This window comes from Geotrypetes seraphini, chromosome 3 (genome assembly GCF_902459505.1).
Source record: "Geotrypetes seraphini chromosome 3, aGeoSer1.1, whole genome shotgun sequence".
NCBI classification, from domain to species: domain Eukaryota; kingdom Metazoa; phylum Chordata; class Amphibia; order Gymnophiona; family Dermophiidae; genus Geotrypetes; species Geotrypetes seraphini.
The window spans coordinates 100,517,718-100,540,536 of NC_047086.1; the positions used below are offsets into that span (position 1 = coordinate 100,517,718).

The window sequence follows — 22,819 nt, forward strand, 5'->3', positions numbered from 1 at the left end:
TCTTTGGAGTGGTCTTATAAGACTGCTGCTTGGTGTCACAGGTCCCCTAGGTGAGGCGGGTATTTCAGAGCCTTCGCGACGCTTTGTGTTAATAGCTCTGGGGATTACTAAAAAGCTTATTTTGCAACACTGGGTGGGAGAGGTGCGTCCTACGTTCCAGCAGTGGAGAGCTAGTATGTCCCAGATGGCGACTTGGGAGCGCCAGTGCAAGAGGGGTGCCACTAGTTGGCAGTCGGTGGCTTATTTGGAGTGTTGGACTTCTTTCTCAACTGGGTCTGATTTCTAGGATGCAAATTTATATCTTGCATACATCTTTTGAGTAGTCAACCCTTAGAATCTCTGGTTTGTACCAGAGGCAATGGAGAGTGAAAACAACTTACCCAGCTTCCTTGATTCTCAGCCCACTGCTGCAGTTGCCAAGTTACCCAGCTCCAGGAGGGAGATTTTTTGGCCAGTCCTGTTTTTGAACTTGCATCCCAATTAGATGTTTTGTATGTAGTCCTTGATACCACCAATTAAAATCAGTGCTTTGGGTCCCATAATGTACCAGGATAGGGTTGCAGAAATCCAGGACTAAGTTTACGAGCCTTTTCCTACCCCAATCCGATTCACTAACCTTCTGCCTGATCCGATCCGCACATGCAAATGAGGGGAAATGGCATGCATAAGTAGGAAGGCAGCGATTCACTAAACAGAAGATGGAACACCGATTGGGCTTGCTGATCCAAAATTTAGCGACTGCTGAGGACCAGTCACTCACATCCTTGCCGACTGTCCTGCTCCTGAAATCCCAGTATCAAAAAGTAAAACCATCAAAATAAAACATCTCCCTTGTGCGAAAAGCGCCCTGATCTCTGCCGTCCTGTGAGCCCGTAGTTTTAACCTGCAGGTTTAAAGCGGGGGCTGCACTATTATGGTGTGTTGTGTTCTGTTTCAATTATTCTCAAGGGGCCGAGTGCAGCCACCCCTCCCCCTTTCGTTTTGACCTCAAGCTTGTGCGGAGAGCAGGCGCATGTGCGGATCACATCTGCAGGCAAAGAGGATGGTCTGCGCATGCGTCTGGATCACTCTGCAGCAATCCATGGGGGTTGGTAAGGTGCGTGTGTCCGATCACTTCGTTTGCATGAGGACGCTGTAGTGAATCGGTCGCTCACCAAGACTCGGCCACGGATTGCCCAGATCGGTGAGCTTTAGTGAATCTGGGCCATAGTGTTAATCTGGCCCTGGTAATCCCACTTTCTCAGCTCCTGGTGCTGATCTGCCTTAGGTATGAGTGCATGTACATTCTTACAGGACTACTGCTGAATTTTTTAGCAGCTGCACCTTTCCCTGCACAGGAGCTATACCAGTGTGGCAGGAAAAGTAACACCTTTCTCCACACAACAGTGTCGCTGATTTGGCTGAGCCTGACCGCAGTGCCACTGCTTTTTCATCTTGTTTGCAGGTACTAGTGGCCCAAGGCCACAGCGGAGTCTTGCTCTGTTTCCACTGTTAAGGACATTTTCATAGGTATTTTAGGCAGGTGTGCCAATGGTTTGGCCCAAAGTTGCCAATGACTTTGCTTTGTTTACTGTCACTCCTATGAGAGTATGACTTGAAGAAGGACTGGGCGACAAGGCAAAGCTTATTTTATTTTGTTGCAGGCAGCCTGGAGCTCACGTGTCTGCTGCTTTCTGCTTTTGCATCTTTTTGGTGAGTACACCAAAACTTACTGCTTCAGCCTCAGAATATCACAGAAAGTCTTTGGGAAACGTAAATTTGATCACGTGACTCCATTGCTCCAGAGTCTCCATTAGAGTTCAATTTAAATGTGTTTGTGTTGTTTTAAAAATCCTTTATGGTATCTTTACTCCTCTCCTTCCTTTATCTTGGAATGCTTACAGACTTTCTTTTGCAAGAGGTAACCAACAATTTAAATTATCTCTTCCTTCCAAAAAAGGGATTAAAGGAGTCAAGATTTTTAGTCAATCTTGATTTTTAAGTGTTCTCAACTTTGGAATGATCTTCCATTTTTTTTTAATGTGTTTCGGCTCACTTCAATATTTTCGCAAATCTTTAAAAACTACTTTATTTGCTAAACACTTTGAAAATTAATTTCCTGAAATTTGGTCTTACTTTTTATGGTTTTTATTTGTTAAGTTAATTATTGTAAACCGAGTCGAGCTTTCTTAGAATGATGACTCGGTATATAAAGCCAAGCCTAGATTAGATTAGTTTTTGATGGAACGTGCAGCTCTACACCCCATAAAGCTAGTCCACGTAAAGCTCTGAAAAATACATTTTGGAAAGGTGGTGGTGATACAGAACTTCTGTTTCTTCTTATCAAAACAGAAGCCAAAAGAAGAAGTGGCAAATATGGGGGACTCTCAGAAAGAGACCAAGATGTGACATCGTCCAGCACAAACAATATACAGTATTAATCTTGGTTAAGGTTAAGCACATCTACTGAATCCCCTGCTATAGATGTCACTGCCTTATTCTGTATTTGGTAAGAATCTGTTGGTGTCATTTTTTATTTAGGTGAAGTATCTGGGTGTAGTTTCTGTGTAGAGAGATCTCTAGCAGTTCTGTTGTCTATGTTTTGAAGCTGTGATAGGGTCAGTGCATCCCTCTGTGTCCCCTCACCCCCAACTTCCTCTGCACCTTGTAGGTGGGTAAAAAAAAAATGGGAAAAGCATGGTCACTAGCAGTAAATCTGAGAGCTTCAGATCACTCGAATATGCTCTGGTTTAGGAATGAGGTTATTTATTATGGCATGCACAACTCATTTGGAGACATTATTCTGACATAGCCCCCCCCTCCTTCCACAATCCATCATCAGCACTGCAGGGCACAAGATCTGTGTTTTTTTCTCTCGTGTAACTGTAGCAGCAGTTTGAATTGAATTGCACCATACAAAATGGCATGCAGTCCCAAAGTCTACATGCTTTGAAAACATTTTCCATATTTGCGCTATCAGTTGTGGGAAAAGGAAAAAAGTTTATGCAAATTTAGTTTTGTCTCATTTATTTTAAGCCGAGTTCCAAAAGGATTCGACTGAGAAAAAAATATATTTTATGCTAGATTTTCTAATCCTCTTTCTAACACACGGCAGACAACCTATACCCCCCTCCCCCTTAAACTTGGAAATCATGGTTAATATTTTTTCCCAAAATCTTGTAGAACGGTACCTGATGATATTAGGGAGTAGATGTGCTCAGGAGAATTGTTAGCATATCCTTAGCCATTCATTTTTATCACTGATTTTCCCCATTTAGGTTTCAAATTTCTGGTGTCCCTCATGTTTTAATGTTTGTGAATGTTTGATGGGGGAGGGGATTTCTTTTCTTCATTTCTGTAACTTCTCTTACAGTGCATATATATATATATATAAATTTTTTTTTTTTTAATTCTTTATTCATTTTGAGACTTACAATAAGTGTGACAATATGTCTAAACAAATTAACAATAAATATATCACTTAATAATCATCAATGGTACAAGTAATATGCTCTTATCTCCTACCCTTCCCTGTCATATAATCAAATACCTTGTACAATATGTAATAATAAAATTACCCCTCCTCTCCCCTTCACAATTGAACTTGTAAATTTAAGGGAAACAATGTCATCTAATCAGTACAATACTTCGTTAATGGCTCCCACACATCTTATTCTTATTGTGGCATGCTGTGTTTCCAGTCAGGAAGAGTAAAGTTCCTTGTTCAGCCAGCCTTCAGCTTCTGTAGCTGCCTGTGCCCTGGAGTTTATCTGCAGTGAAAGACACTCTGCATCGGGTCAGCTCAGGCTGGGGGGAGGACGGCCCACCCGCTGGCCGACCAATAGACACATTGGGAGGATCGGGAGCCCGCCCCTCCTCCCACAGCATCTTGCCGGCTCGTGCCAGGCGAGCGGAGAGAGGGCTGCGGACTAGGGAGCTTTCACTGCAGGTACGTATTCTGCACGTTCAATTACTCTGCTCTAAAGGATAAAGCAGAACTTTTCGGCTACTTTCACAACAAGGTAAAAGCTTTTTTCTAAGGGTCCAGGAGAGTTGAGAGAGCTCAGCTAGTTTCGTGTTTTTTCGTGGCAGCTTTTGTTACAGAGAAGATAAAGCATGCTGGAAAACCTGTGATAAATATGGACCTTCAATGCATGATGAGTGTCTAAAGGACTCTTGAGCAACAGATGCTGCTTTATTTTGTGCATGAAATGTGTGTTTATTTCACTGAATGGGTTTGTGGGAGATGGGGCTGGGAAAGAAGGCAGGACAGACCGGTAAGCAGTTTAAGAAGGTAGGCAGCTTACCATACCATAGCATACCATAGCATACCATACCATAGCAAACCATAGCAATAGAAATGCCAGCTTCATTTTGGAGTCCAAAGCAGGGGAAGGGGTAAAACACGGACCTCGCGGATCTAAATGGCACGGACCTCAGATTTTTAAGGACGCACGGTTTTAGGTCCGCGAGGTCCGTATGGTCCTTGAGGTCTGCGTTTTACCCCTTCCCTGTCAGAGCCAGAAACTACAAGTGGCACGGACCTCAGATTTTTAAAGATGTGCGGTTTTAGATCCGCGAGGTCTGTAAAGTCCGTGTTTTACCCCTTCCCCTGTCAGAGCCAGAAACTACAAGTGGCACGGACCTCAGATTTTTAAAGATGTGCGGTTTTAGATCCGCGAGGTCTGTAAAGTCCGCGTTTTACCCCTTCCCCTGTCAGAGCCAGAAACTACAAGTGGCACGGACCTCAGATTTTTAATGACGTGCAGTTATAGATCCACAAGGTCCGTAAGGTCCGCGTTTTACCCCTTCCCCCAAAGCAGTTCTATCATGCCTTGCAACCAGATAGTCAGCCTTAGGTTCTGAATTTTCTGCCTCTGTAGACCTCCTCCAGTCTCTGGGAGGAGATTCAGGCTGGGAGGTTTAGGCGCTGTGGAGGGAGTCTGAGCAGCTGAACGACTCAGGGGCTGATGTTCAGAATTTGTGCTAAAGCCAACAGCGCCCACCCCATACTGCCTGAATAGCACAAAATAACTAACTCCCCAGTGCTCAAAGGCAATGGCATTCGAATTATATGTGCGCTGTAAAGACGAAAGAAAAGGTGGGGAGAAATGTGCTTTGTGCACGCACAGAAGTGTTTCACAGTGAGCTTTTCCATTTTTATATTTTTTTTAATTGGAAGGCTTATATTTTAGTGCAGTAAACAGGCACCAATGTGTACTTTCAGTGGCGTACTAAGGGGGGGTGCAGTCCACCCAGGGCGCAGTCTTCCTAAGGGTGTGGCGGCACATTTCCCGTTCGCTTTCTTGCTCGCCCGCCCGCTCGCTCCTCTCCTTGCCGCGTGCGCCCCTTGCCTTCCCCCGTACCTTATCAGCGCTCTCTCTGATGTCACTTCCAGGACCTGCGCCTTGGAAGTGACATCATAGCGGACCCGACACCGACGTGGGTAGCATGTTGCTCACGCCGGAGAAGTTTAACAGGTAACGGGAAGGGGGCGTGTGCGCGGTGGTGATGGGGTCAGGGAAGAAGGCACCACCGCCCCCCCCTTACTACGCCACGGTGTACTTTCACTTTCGGACTTGGACTTATGCACGTTTCTTTCTCAGTGCCAGTGCTATCCGGCTTCCCAAAGAAATGAAACCAGGCAGATTTTAAACTGAAAAATCAAATGAAATCCTTTCGTCAGGTCCCCCAACGCCAGCTTTGAGCTGGTGGTAGGTAGGTTTCCAGGGGCTGGTTTGTACACTGTTGCCGGAGCATTGGGAGGGCATAGCAAATGAGCTCATTAACATCCACTTGACTACATTTAAATCAGGGGTCTCAAAGTCCTTCCTTGAGGGCCGTAATCCAGTCGTCTTTTCAGGATTTCTCCAATAAATATGCATGAGATCTGTGTGCATGCACTGCTTTCAATGCATATTCATTGGGGAAATCCTGAAAACCCGACTGGATTACAGCCCTCAAGGAGGGACTTTGAGATCCCTGATTTAAATAGAGTTTGCAGTCTTCTCTGGTGTGCACATTGCTCTCTGCGCTAAAGCCCTGTTAGCATTCTGCGCATGCTATTCTGGTGCTGACTGGCCTTTACACTGGTGTAGGTTTTGAGATTCAGTCCTTCAGTTTGTGAGAGAAGGAATAGCCTAATGGTGATTGCAGTGGCCTGAGAATCTGGCGAGCCAGGTTCAGTTCCCACTGCAACTCCTTGTAAATCTGGTCAAGTCACTTAACAAAATAAGTATGTATGGGACTTGCTATACTGCTTTTTCTGTGTAGTGTACACAATCAAAGAGATTTACATGAGGCAATCCCAAGGAGCTGCAGTAGGAATCAAACTTACAACCTCTGGGTGCAGAGGCAGCTGCTCTAACCACTAGGCCAGGGGTCAGCAACCATTTTAAAGCAAAGAGCCAATTTATCCTAAAAATTTGACCCAAAGATTTACAAAAAGCCGCAATGGGTAGAGAAGAGAGTTTGAGATATTCCAGGTTTTTCACTCTCCTCTTCCCTCCCCAAGGTCTAGCTCTTTTTTCCCTTCAGCCACTCGCAGGTCTAGGCAATTCTGTTCCCTGCCTCCCTCCGCTGCCCCTGTCTGTCCCCCTCCCTCCCCAACCTATAGCAAGGGTTCTCTCCCTTCTCCAGGTCCCAACCCTTTAATCTCCCTCCCAGCCCTGTGATCCCTCCCAGGCCTACCAAGGTACCTGGTGGTCCATTTTGGCAAAAGCATGGCCCTCTTGCTCCTGACTCCATGCAGCTGCCTTCTAAAATGGCTGCCTTTTGCAGCTACTCACGGCATTTCCTGAAGTATCGCAAGCTGCCACAAGAGGTTGCGGCAGCCAATGTAGAAGGCAGCCACAAAGAGGCAGGAGCAAGAGGGCCGCACTCCTGCCACAAAGACCTCTGCAGGACCACCAGGTACCTTGGTAGGCCTGGGTTGAGGGGAAGATTAAAGGGTCTGGGCCTGGAGATCCGCAGCCACCTAGCAGAAGAGCCTCATGTGGCTCATGAGCTGCAGGTTGCCAACCTTTCTAGTAGGCCATTCCTCCACTTTGACTATAACCACAGAAAGGCGGTATATCAAATCCCATCCCCTTTCCCTTAAGCTCCAGTGTCCTCCTTAGAACTGGGTCTGTGATAGAGCCTTAAATGGCAACTCTATCACTGCTCACCCACAATATGCATATATGCAGAGGTAATTAGTACTTGCATGCTGTTCTGTAAGGGCATACGTAAGTACTATAGTCCATAACTTCAATGGGCAGAGCAAAGGCAACCACGTATGTGAGAACTGATGCAGCCATTCAGAAAGCGGGGCGGGCCCAGGCAGCTGCGCAGAAAGCACGCTGGACCACCAGGCTTAAGAGGCGTTTAAAAAGGTACGACGGGGGGGTGTTTTGAAAGGAAGGGCTGGCTGGCGGGCGGGGGTGTTTTAAAAGGAAGGGCCGGTAGGCAGGCTGTGTTTTTAAAGGGCGGACGGTGTTTTAAAAATGTACCGGGAGGAGAGGGGGAGGGGAGGGGGCATCTTTGCTCCATAAGACACACCCACTTTTCCACCCCTTTTTGGAGGATGGAAAAAGTGCATCTTCTGAAGCAAAAAATACGGTATACTGATATTTGTCGACATTTGCTTTTTTTCTGATCTGAAGAAGAAGGGTTACCTTTGGAAGCTCATCATAAAATGCATTCAGTCAGTCCAATAAAAAGGTCTCACCTTATTTCCTTTGTTTTATTTCTTTATATTGCTTTTGGAAAGTGGACTAACACGGCCGCCGCACCATTTCACTAACAAAGGCTATAATTCAGTGTCACAGGCTTGAACCCTGTTATATGCCCTCCTCCCTTTTAGGTCGTTAGTCTGTGTTAGTCGTAGCTGGAATGTGGTTGTCCTCTGGCAGAAAGACCTTGGTTGGTGAGCTGCGTGACATTTCTTGATTCAGTATTACCTGCAGAGTGAGTTTTCTTGTATAGTCAAAACCAGGCTCCACAGTCCTACTTGAAAGTCTCTGCCTGTTCCCAGTTAGGGCTCCTTCAAAACATTTATTATTAATTTAGAAATGTAGTTAGTGGCCTGGTACCTAATGCTTCTTCCGTGTAAAAATCTCATGTCCATTAGTTTCTGTTTGCAAGAGGGGACTCTTAGGTGAGCTCTTAACAATTTTCTCATCTGAGCTCATTGTGAACAGCTCACAGCTCTTATTCCCTTCTAATTTCATGGCTATTTGTTCACATTTAGCAGCCAGTGCTGAGGACACATCAGAAAAACTTTCCACAGGCTGATCCACAGTTTCTGTTACCTCTACCAAGAGTTGATAACACCACTACCTTTGGGGCTAGATTTAAATATAATGCACTTTTAGGCCACAGGGCCTTTGGCAGCTTTCTCTCCCTCCCTCATATAGCAGCAAATGAACTCAGAGCAGGATGCACAAAGCTCCGGGCAACCTGGCAATGAAAGCTGGGATGGGAGCAATTTCTTTTTGCTGGGCTATGCTCAGCACAATAGCATGCAAATCATATATGCATGCTAATTGTGTTGAGTAACCTGGTAAAAGAGGGCAGGAACTGTGCCTGGCACCTGAAAGCAAAGCGGCAGGCATTGCTCTCCCCTCCCATTCCAATCAGATGAGCAGGCAGGGGAGAGCAGGGCTACCCAAAGCCTCAGAAGGACTCTTCTTTTGTTTTCAAATCAGCATGAAATGAAACAAACCCTAGGCTGTGCTGAGCAGGGCTGCTGGCTCTGCTTCAGTCTTTTTTTTTTTTTTTAAGCTGCTGTTTTGCGTGTGTTGTGTGTATGTGTGTTTGTTCTGTGCTTGTGTTAAGAGCATTGCATACATTCATGCAACACATGCACAAGAACTATGGCAGCTCCAAACCTACCATACAAAATTTCCTGGTAAGAGGTGGTTGTTCCCTCCTTGTCCCTTTTGAGTATTATAAGGAGTGCTCATTTAAATACTAATGAGCTCCTTGTAATGCTTTTGCATAGAGATCATGGTGGCTGCTACCAGTATTGATAGAAACCCTGGAGAACCCATTCGAACACAGAAAGTGGAGCCTCCTGGCAAGTAAGACTGGTTTTAACTACTCTTACTTGCAAGGAAAACCTTTGAGCAGGGCAGGATTAAAGCATAGGCAAACTAGGCATGGGTTTAGGGCCCAACTATTTAGGAGGGGCTCTCTCAAATGTGTAAGTCAAGGCAGAGTTTGGCCTTGGTATGTTAGCTGCTGCCACAGAGAAGAGAATCAGAAGGGTTCAGAGCCATTGTTCACCACAGAGGTCTGTCTATTCTTCCTTACTCCCTGTATACTGCCTTCTAGTCAGCAGGGGGAGCCAGCGAGCAAGGCCTCTTATCTGCTGTTTCCTCATCTGCCAGTTTTCCTCTGCAATGAACAAAACAGACTGACTCAGTAACAGTATCACAACCCTGGAGGAGGACCCGTTGCAAAAAAATTTAGCTCAGAGATATAAAACTCTGAAGAGGGAGAGGTAACCCCCTCTTAGGAAAAGAGTTTATCTTCCAATCATTGCTTCATAATATGTAACAAGCGAGTCCAGCTCAAAGGTATAAAAGGTTCAGCTGTGTATATATCTTAATGATGATGCAATATGCATTCCAAAAGCTTTCAAAAAACAGGTAAATTTTGCATTCAGGTAGGCACTGGAATATTCAGCATTCATATAAATAAGTTTCAAAAAATACTTATCAGGGTCCCGACACGGCCCCGTTTCGGTGTCTACTTCAGGAGACCCCGTCCAACTAATTGAATTCTGCCATAGGTTAATAGCTATAAGAAATTCAAGAACAAGTTCTGAAATGCAAAAACAAAGAGTCAGATTGCAATAGATATGGGCTAATGCATTCAAATAGCCACAAACCCATGCAAAATGTAACAAAACTTCCAGCTAGCTTAAAGGACAGGAGCACAAAGATGTACATACCGTTTTGCAGTTGAAAAATCTCCGTGCTACAAAAGTCGCCCGCCCCCACTTCGGCATTTAAACCGGAGAAAGGCGGGAAAACGAACGTAGCAGGCGTGATGACGTCACTGTAGCGCTGAAAAGTCAATACAGAGCAAAAACAGAGCAGAAAAACTTCCATACGGAGCAAATAACTTCAGATATGCCTAGCGAGTGCCAGACATGATCAGAGGAACGCTACCCACTCGATTTCATTGTTGAGGCCATAAGGATGAAGGGTGTTGAGATCATAAATCCATTTTTGTTCCTTTCTCCACAGCATACGGGCTATGTCACCTCCCCTGGTGGTGTAATAACAATCCAGTACTGTAAATCTTAAGTCTGTTATGGCATGATCATTTCTCTGCCAATGCTGCACCAGAGGGGCCTCTTGCACTGCGGTACGTATGCGACTCATGTGTTCTCCAATGCGATGTTTCAAACTTCGGGTAGTTTTCCCCACATAAACAAGCTGGCACGGGCATGATATAGCGTAAATAACGTGATGAGTGTTGCAGTTAGTCACATGCTGGGTATATTTACATCGAGAAGGTAATGACATTTGTGAAGTTGTGACACTGAACTGGCAATATTTGCAATGGCAATATTTACTGGCAATATTTACCTTCTCGATGTAAATACACCCAGCATGTGACTAACTGCAACACTCATCACGTTATTTACGCTATATCATGCCCGTGCCAGCTTGTTTATGTGGGGAAAACTACCCGAAGTTTGAAACATCGCATTGGAGAACACATGAGTCGCATACGTACCGCAGTGCAAGAGGCCCCTCTGGTGCAGCATTGGCAGAGAAATGATCATGCCATAACAGACTTAAGATTTACAGTACTGGATTGTTATTACACCACCAGGGGAGGTGACATAGCCCGTATGCTGTGGAGAAAGGAACAAAAATGGATTTATGATCTCAACACCCTTCATCCTTATGGCCTCAACAATGAAATCGAGTGGGTAGCGTTCCTCTGATCATGTCTGGCACTCGCTAGGCATATCTGAAGTTATTTGCTCCGTATGGAAGTTTTTCTGCTCTGTTTTTGCTCTGTATTGACTTTTCAGCGCTACAGTGACGTCATCACGCCTGCTACGTTCGTTTTCCCGCCTTTCTCCGGTTTAAATGCCGAAGTGGGGGCGGGCGACTTGTGTAGCACGGAGATTTTTCAACTGCAAAACGGTATGTACATCTTTGTGCTCCTGTCCTTTAAGCTAGCTGGAAGTTTTGTTACATTTTGCATGGGTTTGTGGCTATTTGAATGCATTAGCCCATATCTATTGCAACTTGACTCTTTGTTTTTGCATTTCAGAACTTGTTCTTGAATTTCTTATAGCTATTAACCTATGGCAGAATTCAATTAGTTGGACGGGGTCTCCTGAAGTAGACACCGAAACGGGGCTGCGTCGGGACCCTGATAAGTATTTTTTGAAACTTATTTATATGAATGCTGAATATTTCAGTGCCTACCTGAATGCAAAATTTACCTGTTTTTTGAAAGCTCTTGGAATGCATATTGCATCATCATTAAGATATATACACAGCTGAACCTTTTATACCTTTGAGCTGGACTCGCTTGTTACATATTATGAAGCAATGATTGGAAGATAAACTCTTTTCCTAAGAGGGGGTTACCTCTCCCTCTTCAGAGTTTTATATCTCTGAGCTAAATTTTTTTGCAACGGGTCCTCCTCCGGGGTTGTGATACTGTTACTGAGTCAGTCTGTTTTGTTCATAGCATAGTGCTTTTTCTGACTCTTGGTTATACTTTTCCTGTTTATAGTAGAAACATAGTTTTCCTCTGCAGTCAGAATCATGTAAGGCTCCATTTGTGGGAGCTTTAAAATATATTTAAATTACAATGAGCGTCCACAACATACCTGTTTGCCTAGGGCCCAACAAAGAGTTAATCCTACCCTGCCCTTGAGTATCTGGGCCTCAATACCCTCCTTCCCTAATCACTATAGGAATGATGAGACTCTTTGGCTCCAACATAACACCCTCACAAGAAAAGCAACAGGAGTTTTGTGGCAGTGGCAGAGTGAGGGTAGGAGGTGTCTGGGGTGGTGGCCCCCCTCCCCCCATCTCCACCCCACCACCACATGAATGCCTTTCTTTGCTCCCCATACCTCTTTAACTCTTCACTGGCACAAGCAGCATCTCCAACCTGCTGCCTGCGCTGGCCTCGGCTCTCCCTCTGAGGTCATTTCCTGACCCCCAAGGTGGGCCTTAGTATCTGATAACTAAGATTTGGGTTATTCTTCCCAATGTGCATCACGTTCCATTTGTCCATATTAAATTTCATCTGCCATTTGGATGCCCAGTCTTCCAGTTTCCTAAGATTTGCCTGCAGATTTTCAGTCTGCATGCTTATTAACAACTTTGAACAGTTTAGTGTCATCTGCAAATTTAATCACCTTACTTGTCATCCCAATTTCCAGATGATTTATGTATGTCAGCCTTGTTACACATTCTGAGCTCATTGGGGAGGACAAGATAAAAAAAACTAATCAAATAAATTATAAATAAGTTAAATAACACCGGTCCCAGAACAGATTCCTGTGTCACTCCACTATTTACCCTCCTCCATTGAGAAAAATGGCCTTTTAACCCTACCCTCTATTTTCTATTCGATAACCAGTTACTTATCCACAACTGAACTTTGCCACCTATCCCATGACTCTTTAATTTTTTCAGGAGCCTCTCATGAGGAATTTTGTCAAAAGCTTTCAGAAAATGTAGAAACACTACATCAAACGGCTCACCTTTATCCACATGTTTATTCACACCCTCACAGAAGTCGAGCAAATTAATTGATTAATGATTTATTTTGATTTCTATCCCGTCCTCCCAGAAGCTCAGAACGGGTTACAAGGAAAATATTCACAATAAAATTAAACAATCACAGAAAATCAGGGACATGAGTGGACAAAGACATGGAGAGCGGAGACTTAGAGGAGACATGATAGAAACCTTCAAAATCCTGAGGGGCATAGACAGGGACAGATTCTTCAGACTGTGGGGAACCACAAGTACAAGGGGTCACTCGGAGAAATTGAGAGGGGACAGGTTTAGGACAAATGCGAGGAAGTTCTTTTTTACCCAAAGGGTGGTGGACACATGGAACGCGCTTCCGGAGGTTGTGATAGGCCAGAGCACACTACAGGGTTTCAAGGAAGGTTTAGATAGGTTCCTGAAGGATGAGGGGATTGAGGGTTACAGATAGATGTAGAGGTAGGTTACAGAAATGGTCAGGAACCACTTCACAGGTCACAGACCTGATGGGCCGCCGCGGGAGCGGACCGCTGGGCATGATGGACCTCTGGTCTGACCCAGTGGTGGCAACTTCTTATGTTCTTATGAGGGATTATACAAAGAGGGGTCTGTCTTCTGGTGTCCGTTTAGTTGAAGGGGAGGGTCTTTTCTGCTTTTCGGAATGCCATTAATTGAGTTCTGTAATCTTATCTGTTCAGGCAGCTGTTTCCAAAGCTGAGGGATAAAGTGGCTGTAGGAGCGCTTATGTGCCATTTCCATCTGGAGAGATCTTCCTGGGGGGTTTCTTAGTCAGCTCTTTGCTTCTGAGCGAAGGGGGTGGTTGAGGGTTTACTGGTGTAGTTTGGATGTAATGTAGGTAGAGGTTATGTTGTGGAACCTTTTGTGAGCTATTCTTGAAGTACCTGTAAACCACTTTGAGTGTGGTTGTAAAAACTACAAAGAGGTGGTATACAGATCCCTTTCCCTCCCTCAAACTGGTGAGGAAAGACCTCACCAATATAACCCATATCCTCTCCTCTTTCTCCCTCTCTCTCCTCACCCAGCAGATGCCTAGGAACTCCAGTCTTGCTTTACCTAACACTGGTGTTGTCTCCTTAGCATTGTGCCCTCTGGAATCTGGCAGCTTTAGACATGACTTCTCTCCAGCACACAGCAAGATTGCTGGGTTTTCAGCTCCAGCATGTACCACTATAGGCGGCTAGAAAATCCAGCACCAACTACAGTAGAATTTGGATTTGATTTAATTATTCATCTTTCTAGTTTGGGATCAGAGTAAGGTATTTTTAAGCGCAGTCGGCGTTTCTGTACTCCAGAGGGGCTTATACTCTAGATTTGTACCAGAGGTAATGAATAGATAGTGAAGTGACTTTCCAAAGCCACAAAGAGAAATTGAACTTGGCTTCCCTGGTTAACCTAGGCTACTTTTCCACTCCCTAAATTTATGCCCAGGATAGAAGAAATCCATGAGGCTTAGACTCTTCTTTTTTTCAAAATATCCCATCCATATTGGGGTGTGGACATAATGTAGCACTAGAAGTTTAAATATCTTGGGTGTAAGCAATTATCTTTCATCTGTGTTTAGTACCCATTTTGTTCCAAATTCTCTATATAGCATCCTAAGTTGCATGCGCAGATCAGTGCTGATTTACTTGCACAGCTTAATTGTTTAACAAGCCAATTGGCACGATAATTGACAATTAACATGTAATAATTGACGCTAATTTGCACTCATTGGAAGTTCTGTGCACGACTTTGTAGGCACATCCTATAATATTATGCGAGTCACTTCTTTTTTTTTTTCCATTAAATTTTATTGAAATTTTTATCAAATTACAGAAGTGCGTGAATCTCAAAAGGGAGTATGACCCTGATTAATTTAGATGCCATATAAAGAGTTTGGGCCTTTTTGGACTTCTCTTATAAAAACAGGAAGTCAAGAATCATTAAATAAATAATAATTCTGCCTGTCCATGCATAATCACCTGCAGACACAGGTTGTTTATTAATTCATACTGGGGAGCCACTGGGTAGAGAATGACATGGGGACAAATTTTTCCCCATCCCCGCGGGAATTCATTTTCCCATCCCACCCTTGTGAGTTATTTTCCTGTCCCTGCCCCATTCCTGCAAGCTCTGTCCTCATCTGCACAAGCCTCAAACACTTTAAAATCATAAGTGTTCGAGGCTTCCGCGGTTAAGGCAGAGCTTGCAAGAATGGGGCAGGGACAACGACAAAACTCGTGGGGACCGGATGGAGAAATTGAGTTCCTGTGGGAACAGGGTCAAATTTGTCCCCATGTCATTCTCTACCACTAAGCCCTATGTACCATGAAGGGTACTTTTTAATCTACTGTCTGCTGGTAAACCTTGTTGAACATAGGGATTTTTAAAAAAAATTCTTTATTGATTTTCAAAACTAATAAAAAGTGCAAACAAATATACATTCATTATATAGAATTACAGCACTTATATTTTTACGAACAGTTAAAACATCTTAACCCCACACATCCCCTCCCCGTTCCCTCCCTCCCTACCTGAATGTGTGCAGAAATCAAAGAAAAACCAGAAATTAAGGAATCAATCTATTGTCTGACAAAAACCTCTAATGGACTCCATATCTCCTTAAATCTAGTTCCCAATTGTTCTGAAATCATCCTTTCATATTGACAAAGAGTTTCCCACCAAAACGTAAATTTCAATTTGTCCCAGTTCTTCCAATTTCTCGTTATTAACTGCATGGCCACCCCCGTCATAATCAAAAGTCTACTTTTATGTATGTCGATTGGATTCTTGGATTTCGACAATGTCACAAATAGAACTACATCATAAGACATTGGTTTTGAGACACCGAGTACCATATTAATTTTCCCCATATTGATTTCCAAAAATTGAGTATCAACGGACAATAGAATAAAAGATGATCCAATGTCCTTACATCAAGATGACGGTGCCAGCATCTATTAGACTTTAAATTATCCAACTTTTGTAAACGAACAGGGTCCCAAAAATTCTATATAAAAGAAGAACCAGGTTTGTCTCATAGATGCTGACGCTCATTCTCCAGAACATAGGGATTAATGTAGCAAATTATTGGAGATCATGGACATTTTCTGTTCCAAAGGAGTCAGTTCTCTCATTTTTTCAGACTATTTATTTATTTATTCATTCATTCAGTTTTCGATACCATTCTCCCAGGGGAGCTCAGAACAGTTTACACGAATTTATTCAGGTACTCAAGCATTTTTGTATGGTCTTTTAGACATTTCTTCCTCCTTTTTATTTATTTATGTAATTTCAACTAAATGCAAAGCATTATACTTTGAAAGGAAAACAAGAAACTAATACAACCAATTTTCCATTGGATTTTAAATTTAAACATAAAAAGAAATTACTATAACTTAATACATAGTCCTCAAAAAAAGAAAGGAGGCAAGAAAGAACACTCTTCCAGGACAAGAGATTAATACAATCAATTTAAAGAAGCAATAGAGGACTTTTCTCCCTCCTTGGCTTCCTGGAACAGCAAGCAGTCAAATACCCTATAGACCTAAAGGGAAAAACCTAGCCAAGAGCCACAACTTTGACCTTCTTGGAGAAAGGAAGAATGGAGAAAAAAAATGGAGATTTTTTTTTTTTTGCCAATAGGATTTGGTTTTTCCTGAGCTAAGGAAAAGTCCCAGGCATTTGGCCCTGGGATTTGTTTTCAACTGCATGCCTTAGGGAGATGGGAAGAACCTGTCCATGTTCTCACTTTGGCTCTTCTCAGGCTCTTTTAACTCTGTGCGTTTGTTATGCTCTTCCAGCAGGAAAGCAACATGTATGCTATGTCACATCAAAGTACATCGTGAATGGGAAAGCAGTGGGGTGGGGGCTGAACTCAGACACATGTATGTAATTTTGTTCTGAACAAGGAATTGGTAATATAAGTGACTCTCCTTAATGCTGATATCTCCTAGATGCAGAGTGGAACATAAGAATAGCCTTACTATGTGGACTCTGATTAGTCATATATGTGGAATTATTATATATAATTTAATGTAATTATTTTCCTTTTCAATTGTTAATTTCTTTAGATTGTTGTTAAACAATTTGTGAAAATTATTAAAAAAAAAAAAAAAAAAAAAGAATAGCCTTACTGGGTCATATCAAAGGTCCATTGAGCCCAGTAACCCATTCTCACGGTGGCCAATCCAGGTCACTAGTACCTGGCCAAACACCCAAAGAGTAGCAACATTCCATGCTACCGATCCAGGAATTTGGTAAAAATATGTATTAGCCAAAGGACTGGCTTGTACTGGGCTAAATCTGTAAGTAGGTGGCTGATAACAACCTATTCTGCAAAAGCACTTTCTTTCCTTTATACTAGAGCAGTGGTTTCCAACCCTGTCCTGGAGGAACACCAGGCCAATTGGGTTTTCAGGCTAGCCCTAATGAATATGCATGAAGCAAATTTGCATGCCTATCACTTCCATCATATGCAAATCTCTCTCATGCATATTCATTAGGGCTAGCCTGAAAACCCGATTGGCCTGGTGTTCCTCCAGGACAGGGTTGGGAATCACTGTTCTAGAGTAACAGAGAAAATACACTCCTATATATGAGGCACAATAATTTGGGCCAGCCAAAGAGCTGGAGTCAGTATATGTGCCTAAATTCCAGTAATATGCACATAAATTATAGTACTCTGTAAGTTACAGGTGTGTGTCTTGCCCCTAATTTTGCCCTGATACTGCTTGTAAAAATAAGTACTGCTTAAGATATGTAGGCATTTGACAGAATAGGTGGCATTTTGGCTGATTGTACATAGGTCTCCAAATCTTTATTGAATTTTCAGATCTTACAAAAAGTGCAGCATAACATACATGTCATAACCATAAACAATTAAGCACTTATAAACATTCAGAGTCAGTTCATCAATACCCATATGTACACTGCCGTGGGGAGATTCCACCACGGGGAAATCTCTTCTTCTTTATTTTTTTTTCCATATCTTTATTCATTTTTAAAAATCAACATCAAGTGCAACATATTATCGAACAATGTACAAAATAAACAGCACTTAATTCTATCATATGATATAATAAATGCATATCCTTCCCCCCCTCCCACCCAGCCATCCTTTCATATATTATAAAGATAAGCAAAAGTAATACAAATGATCAAGACCAAACAAATTACAATCTCTTCATAAAGGAGGAGGGGATGCTGGCCACAGGTGAAGATAAGGGTACTGATCAAAAGGATGAAGGCAGAGAGAGGGTGAGATGCTGGACAGGAGAACAGAATTCATATTCCGGGAGAGCCGCTTTACTCATGTTACTCCTCTCCGAAAGTCACTTCATTGGCTTCCCATCCATTTCCAAATACAAACTCTACTTACTGACCTGCAAATGCACTCAGTCAGCTGCCCCTCACTATCTCTCTTCACTTATCTCCCCCCCCCCCCCCATGAGCTCTGCTCAGCTGGTAAGTCCCTTCTATCTGTGCCCTTCTCTTTAACTGCCAACTTCAGACTCTGTCCCTTCTGCCTTGCTGTACCATATGCTTGGAACAAGCTGCTCGAATCCCTACGGTGGGCTCCATCTCTGGCAGTATTCAAGGCCCGTTTAAAAGCCCTCCTCTTTGAGAGTGCTTTTGACTCCTAACTCCTCTCACCTTGGGTTCTGCATCCCCTACCCTCTATGTCATGTCTGTCTGTCTGTTCAAGTTAGATTGTAAGCTCTTCTGAGCAGGGACCATCTATAAATGTCAAAATGTACAGCACTGCATACACCTTTCAGTGCTATATAAGTGATTAGTAGTAGTATAAAGCTGGATACAACACTGACAAGAGAGAGGTACCTTTTAGATGAGAACATGGGGATGTGAAGGAGTAGCCTATTGGCTAAGACAGCCTGCTGTGAACCAGAGTAGAGAACAAGGGGCAAACATAAAGGTAGTTAATTGAATAAATAAATTTGTTCACAAACACTTATGTAAATGCCATTTTTCTAATAATGGAAGAAACATTGCAAACGGAAGAAACATTCCCAACTTCGCTAAAGGAGACCCTCATGATTCAGCTGTTCTCGGTGAAACATGAATTCATGTTGGGGTTAAAAATGTCTCCAACTTTTTATTTCAATTTGAATTGAACTGGAAAAGAAAAGATAAGTATATGTACTTTTCATTGAGTTTTCTTTTGTAATAGAAAATTGTAAAGTTAATGAAAAATTGACCTAATGAAGATGTTGATAAACTCCTTCAAGAGTTAGCATTCTTGCTCTAAAAGCTTAAAGGTTATATCGCAGAAGGTTGAAGATAAATAAAAAAAAGTTTTTCTGATTTATATTAGGGTATGTTTATGAGTTGAAGTTGGTGTATTATTCTTTTTCAAGTTCAATATTCTTTATTCAGTTTTTACAACTTTCAAAGTTCTATTGACCTGGTTCAGTAACATATGGTAATACAGGGTCAATAGACAATAAAGTAATACAAATAGAAAAAACCTGTAACAAATAACCTAGACAGCCATGAGTGATACAAAACAATGTTGTAACGAGCGCCGAGATATTATAAGTCACACTTATATATTACATGATAGATAATACATAGTGCATAAGCTATGATATACACTGTATTTTAGGATGTGATGTTCTAGCTCACTGGAAAACTGCAGTCACTTCTGTGTATTATTTTAATGATTTACATATATAATTGGCCCATGGCTCTTAGCATGTACCTTATAGAATTACCCTGTAAGAGACTGGGCAATACAGCATTATCCCAGGTGGAAGCAATAGAGATTGAGCCGAAGCTGCCGTAATAGGGGATATGATGCTACATTGCAATTTGTGTTTTGTCTTGTCCTCTATTTTTGAAAATGATGCCTTTGTTAACCGCTCTGATGTTTTATGCAGGACAGTAAATCAAAAGATTAAACTAAATCACCATCCTTGCATAGGGACCATGATCCTTTTGCATACTAAACTAAACTAAACTAAACTAAACCTTGGGTTTATATACCGCACCATCTCCACGAATGCGGAGCTCGGCACGGTTTACAGGAAGAAAGATGAGAGAGGAACTACAGTGGAGAGATTAAAGAGTTAGGTGTAAAGGGGGAAGGTGAGAGGCCTAAGAGGGGGGAAGTGTTACAGTTTTGAGAATAGCCAGGTTTTTAGGTGTTTGCGGAAGAGTTGGAGGGAGCTTGAGGTTCGGAGAGGGGAGGTGAGGTTATTCCAGATCTCAGTGATTCTAAAGGGGAGGGATGACCCAAGTTTGCCTACATGGGAAATACCTTTTATGGAAGGGAAGGATAGTTTAAAAATTTGGGAGGATCTGGAGGAAGTAGGATCTCATACCTGTGGGTGGCGCTGGATATAGATACTGAGTCAACTAGGCTGAAACTGTCATTCTCTGCTGCTGTGATCCTTTTAGGAAGACGGTGCTTATGACTTCCCCCCCATGTTTCATGCAAAAGCCTCACTGATGTAATCCGCTATCTCATAATCTCTCGAGCTCTGCCTCTTTGAGACATATGATCCTTTGTAACTTTTTTTTCTTTGTGTTTGGATCTCCAGGACAGGATTTTTAGAGGTTATGTTTCCCTATACTTGGCTTTCTGGAAGTTCCCAGTTGCAATTCAAGAGGAAATACACCATTTGGCTGCACTGGTTAAGGGCCTTCTTTGCTTCTTGGCACGTAGCCCTTTCCCACAGAGATTCCTGCTCGGGCTCTGCATGCAGGGAAGAGGCGTATTGCTCTCTTTCAGGACATTGGGAGCTTGCACTAGGTCCACGAGGCTATCCGCATATGGAGGAAGAACAAACTGCTAAGAAACTTATAGACTTGTGGTGAGCTTTTCTTCTCTTTCCTCCTGCCCTCCCTGGATATCCTGCCAGCTTTGGCTAGGAAGACAGAGAGGGATGATGATCCGGAGCTGTCCCTTCAAGAGGAGCCTAGTACATCCTACAGGTATGTGCTTTATTGAATCCTGATTAAATTGTACTCAGCATAAAAGTGATGGAGTAGAAAAACTTTTCAGTCACTTTCACTTCAAGGAAAAATTAGATCAAACTGATTTTATATGATGGGTCCTGGATACAGTCATTCAGGCACCTATTCTAAGTCCATTTTTAAACTGAGTGTTTTATGATGCAGATATACAGTATAATGAGAGAACATCTTTGATAAATGGACCACTGTGATTTTAGGAAGTGTTTTATATTTTGTCTAGAAAATGTATGTCTATTCAGGTGACAGATTTCATTTTATAAGTAATATGGAATGCATGTTACTGTGCTTTGAGCTAGCTACATGTGGGCTTTACAGTGCGATAGAAAGCCCTACCTTTGCTCTCCTTGTAGACGTGTTTTAACAGTGAAATTTCTGTCAAAAACTAATAAGGGTACCCCAGAAATTAAGCAATTATAAAAGTTGGTTTGCAGATTCTCCTCCCCCCACTAGGTTAAGTAGCAGAAGAAGGGTGGTTTTAAGGAAGGTTTGGACAAGTTCCTGGAGGAAAAGTCCATAGTCTGTTATTGAGAAAGACATGGGGGAAGCCACTGCTTGCCCTGGATCGGTAGCATGGAATATTGCTACACCTTGGGTTTTGGCCAGGTACTAGGGACCTGGATTGGCCACCGTGAGAACGGGCTACTGGACTTGATGGACCATTGGTCTGACCCAGAAAGGCTATTCTTATGTTCTTATCTCACGCCTTTTCAGTGGTAGCTTAAGACAAGTTACATTTAGGCACAATAAGTATTTCCCTGTCCCTCGGGGGCTTATAATATAAGGGGTCCTTTTATTAAAGTGCACTAAGAAATGGGTCTAGCATACCCTTATGTGGGCCTTTCCCATGCGCTAAGCCCATTTCTAGTGTGGCCACCAAAAAGTGCTTTTTCAATTTGTTCTATTTCTGGCCTTGCACTAATGCTAGCATTAGCTTGTGGCCATTTAAAACAATTACCATGGGGGCGCTTACCACCTCCTGTTTAGGAGGCCCTAAAGGTTCCTGTGTTATAGATGGGTTTACCAGTTAGTGCAACAATATTGAATATGTACTAACTAGCTGATTATTCCATCCACACCCATTCTCTGCCCCCGACATGCTCTCTACAGAAAAAAATTACATCCAAAATTACCATGTGCTTAGTGCACACATATGCCAAAACTAATATGGAGTGTTTTAGCACATCCTGTGTTAGGCTATTTTTGCTGCATTAGGCATGCCTTAGTACTTAACACATGGGAGCACAGAGGTTAGGGCAGGCCCAGACTCTAAACTGCAGGGTGCCCACAAACACACTCCTTGGTTTTAAATGGTTACAAAACCAAAATTTATTGGAATATTCTTGCACCTTTGAGGCTACAGTTTCATCAACTCATAAAGTTTCATATGGTATCTGTTGATTACATACACTCGATGTGTGCCCCACCTGTTACTCGACAAACAACGATGCGATAATTGAGCTTGATCCAGACCCTCCGAAGCATATCCGGCGTGATCGCGTTTATAGCTTCAGTGATGTGTTCCTGCAGATCATCCATAGTTGCGGGTACTTACACTCTGTCTTTCACGTACCCCCAAAGGAAAAAGGTCACAAACTGTAATCACTGGTGATCTCGGGGGCCACTTGAGGAACACCTGGTCATTTTGTCTCTTTGCATTGTCTGAAGCCAAAAATTGCCATGACAAACACACTACACCAAACACTAGAAACAGTAGCGACCAGGATGAAAGATTACAAACTGAAACTCAACCCAGACAAAACGAAATTCATCCTCCTCAAAAATGACAAAGTCCCAACCAAAACCAATGTAGAAATCAACTCAATCAACTATCCCATCCAAACCACCATAAAACTACTAGGAATGACTATAGACAGATGCTGCACCATACAACCGCAAATAAATAAAACAATTCAGAAATCCTTCGAAGTTATGAGAAACCTAAGACAAGTCTGCAAATTCTTTGAAAGAACACAATTCCAGCTTATAGTACAATCCCTAATCCTAGGCCTACTAGATTACTGCAATATCCTCTACTTCTCCCCCTGCTACTATGACAAAACAACTACAAACAATCCAAAATACAGCCCTGAGATTCATCT

General features: G+C 42.7%; 1 protein-coding gene across 6 annotated transcripts in view; it reads left to right on the forward strand.

Annotated features, from left to right (window-relative positions):
* KCNS3 (potassium voltage-gated channel modifier subfamily S member 3) overlaps window positions 1-22,819 on the forward strand; it is a 60,829-nt gene that overhangs the window by 19,481 nt on the left and 18,529 nt on the right. For 2 of the 6 annotated variants that reach the window (XM_033938178.1, XM_033938174.1), the window contains exons 4-6: window positions 1,644-1,692; window positions 2,332-2,488; window positions 20,285-20,678. The gene's annotated coding sequence lies outside the window, so the exon portion shown is untranslated. Of the gene's footprint in view, window positions 1-1,643; window positions 1,693-2,331; window positions 2,489-3,867; window positions 3,929-20,284; window positions 20,679-22,819 lie in introns of those variants that run through there. The other 4 variants (XM_033938177.1, XM_033938180.1, XM_033938175.1 and 1 more) reach the window with 3 other exon arrangements.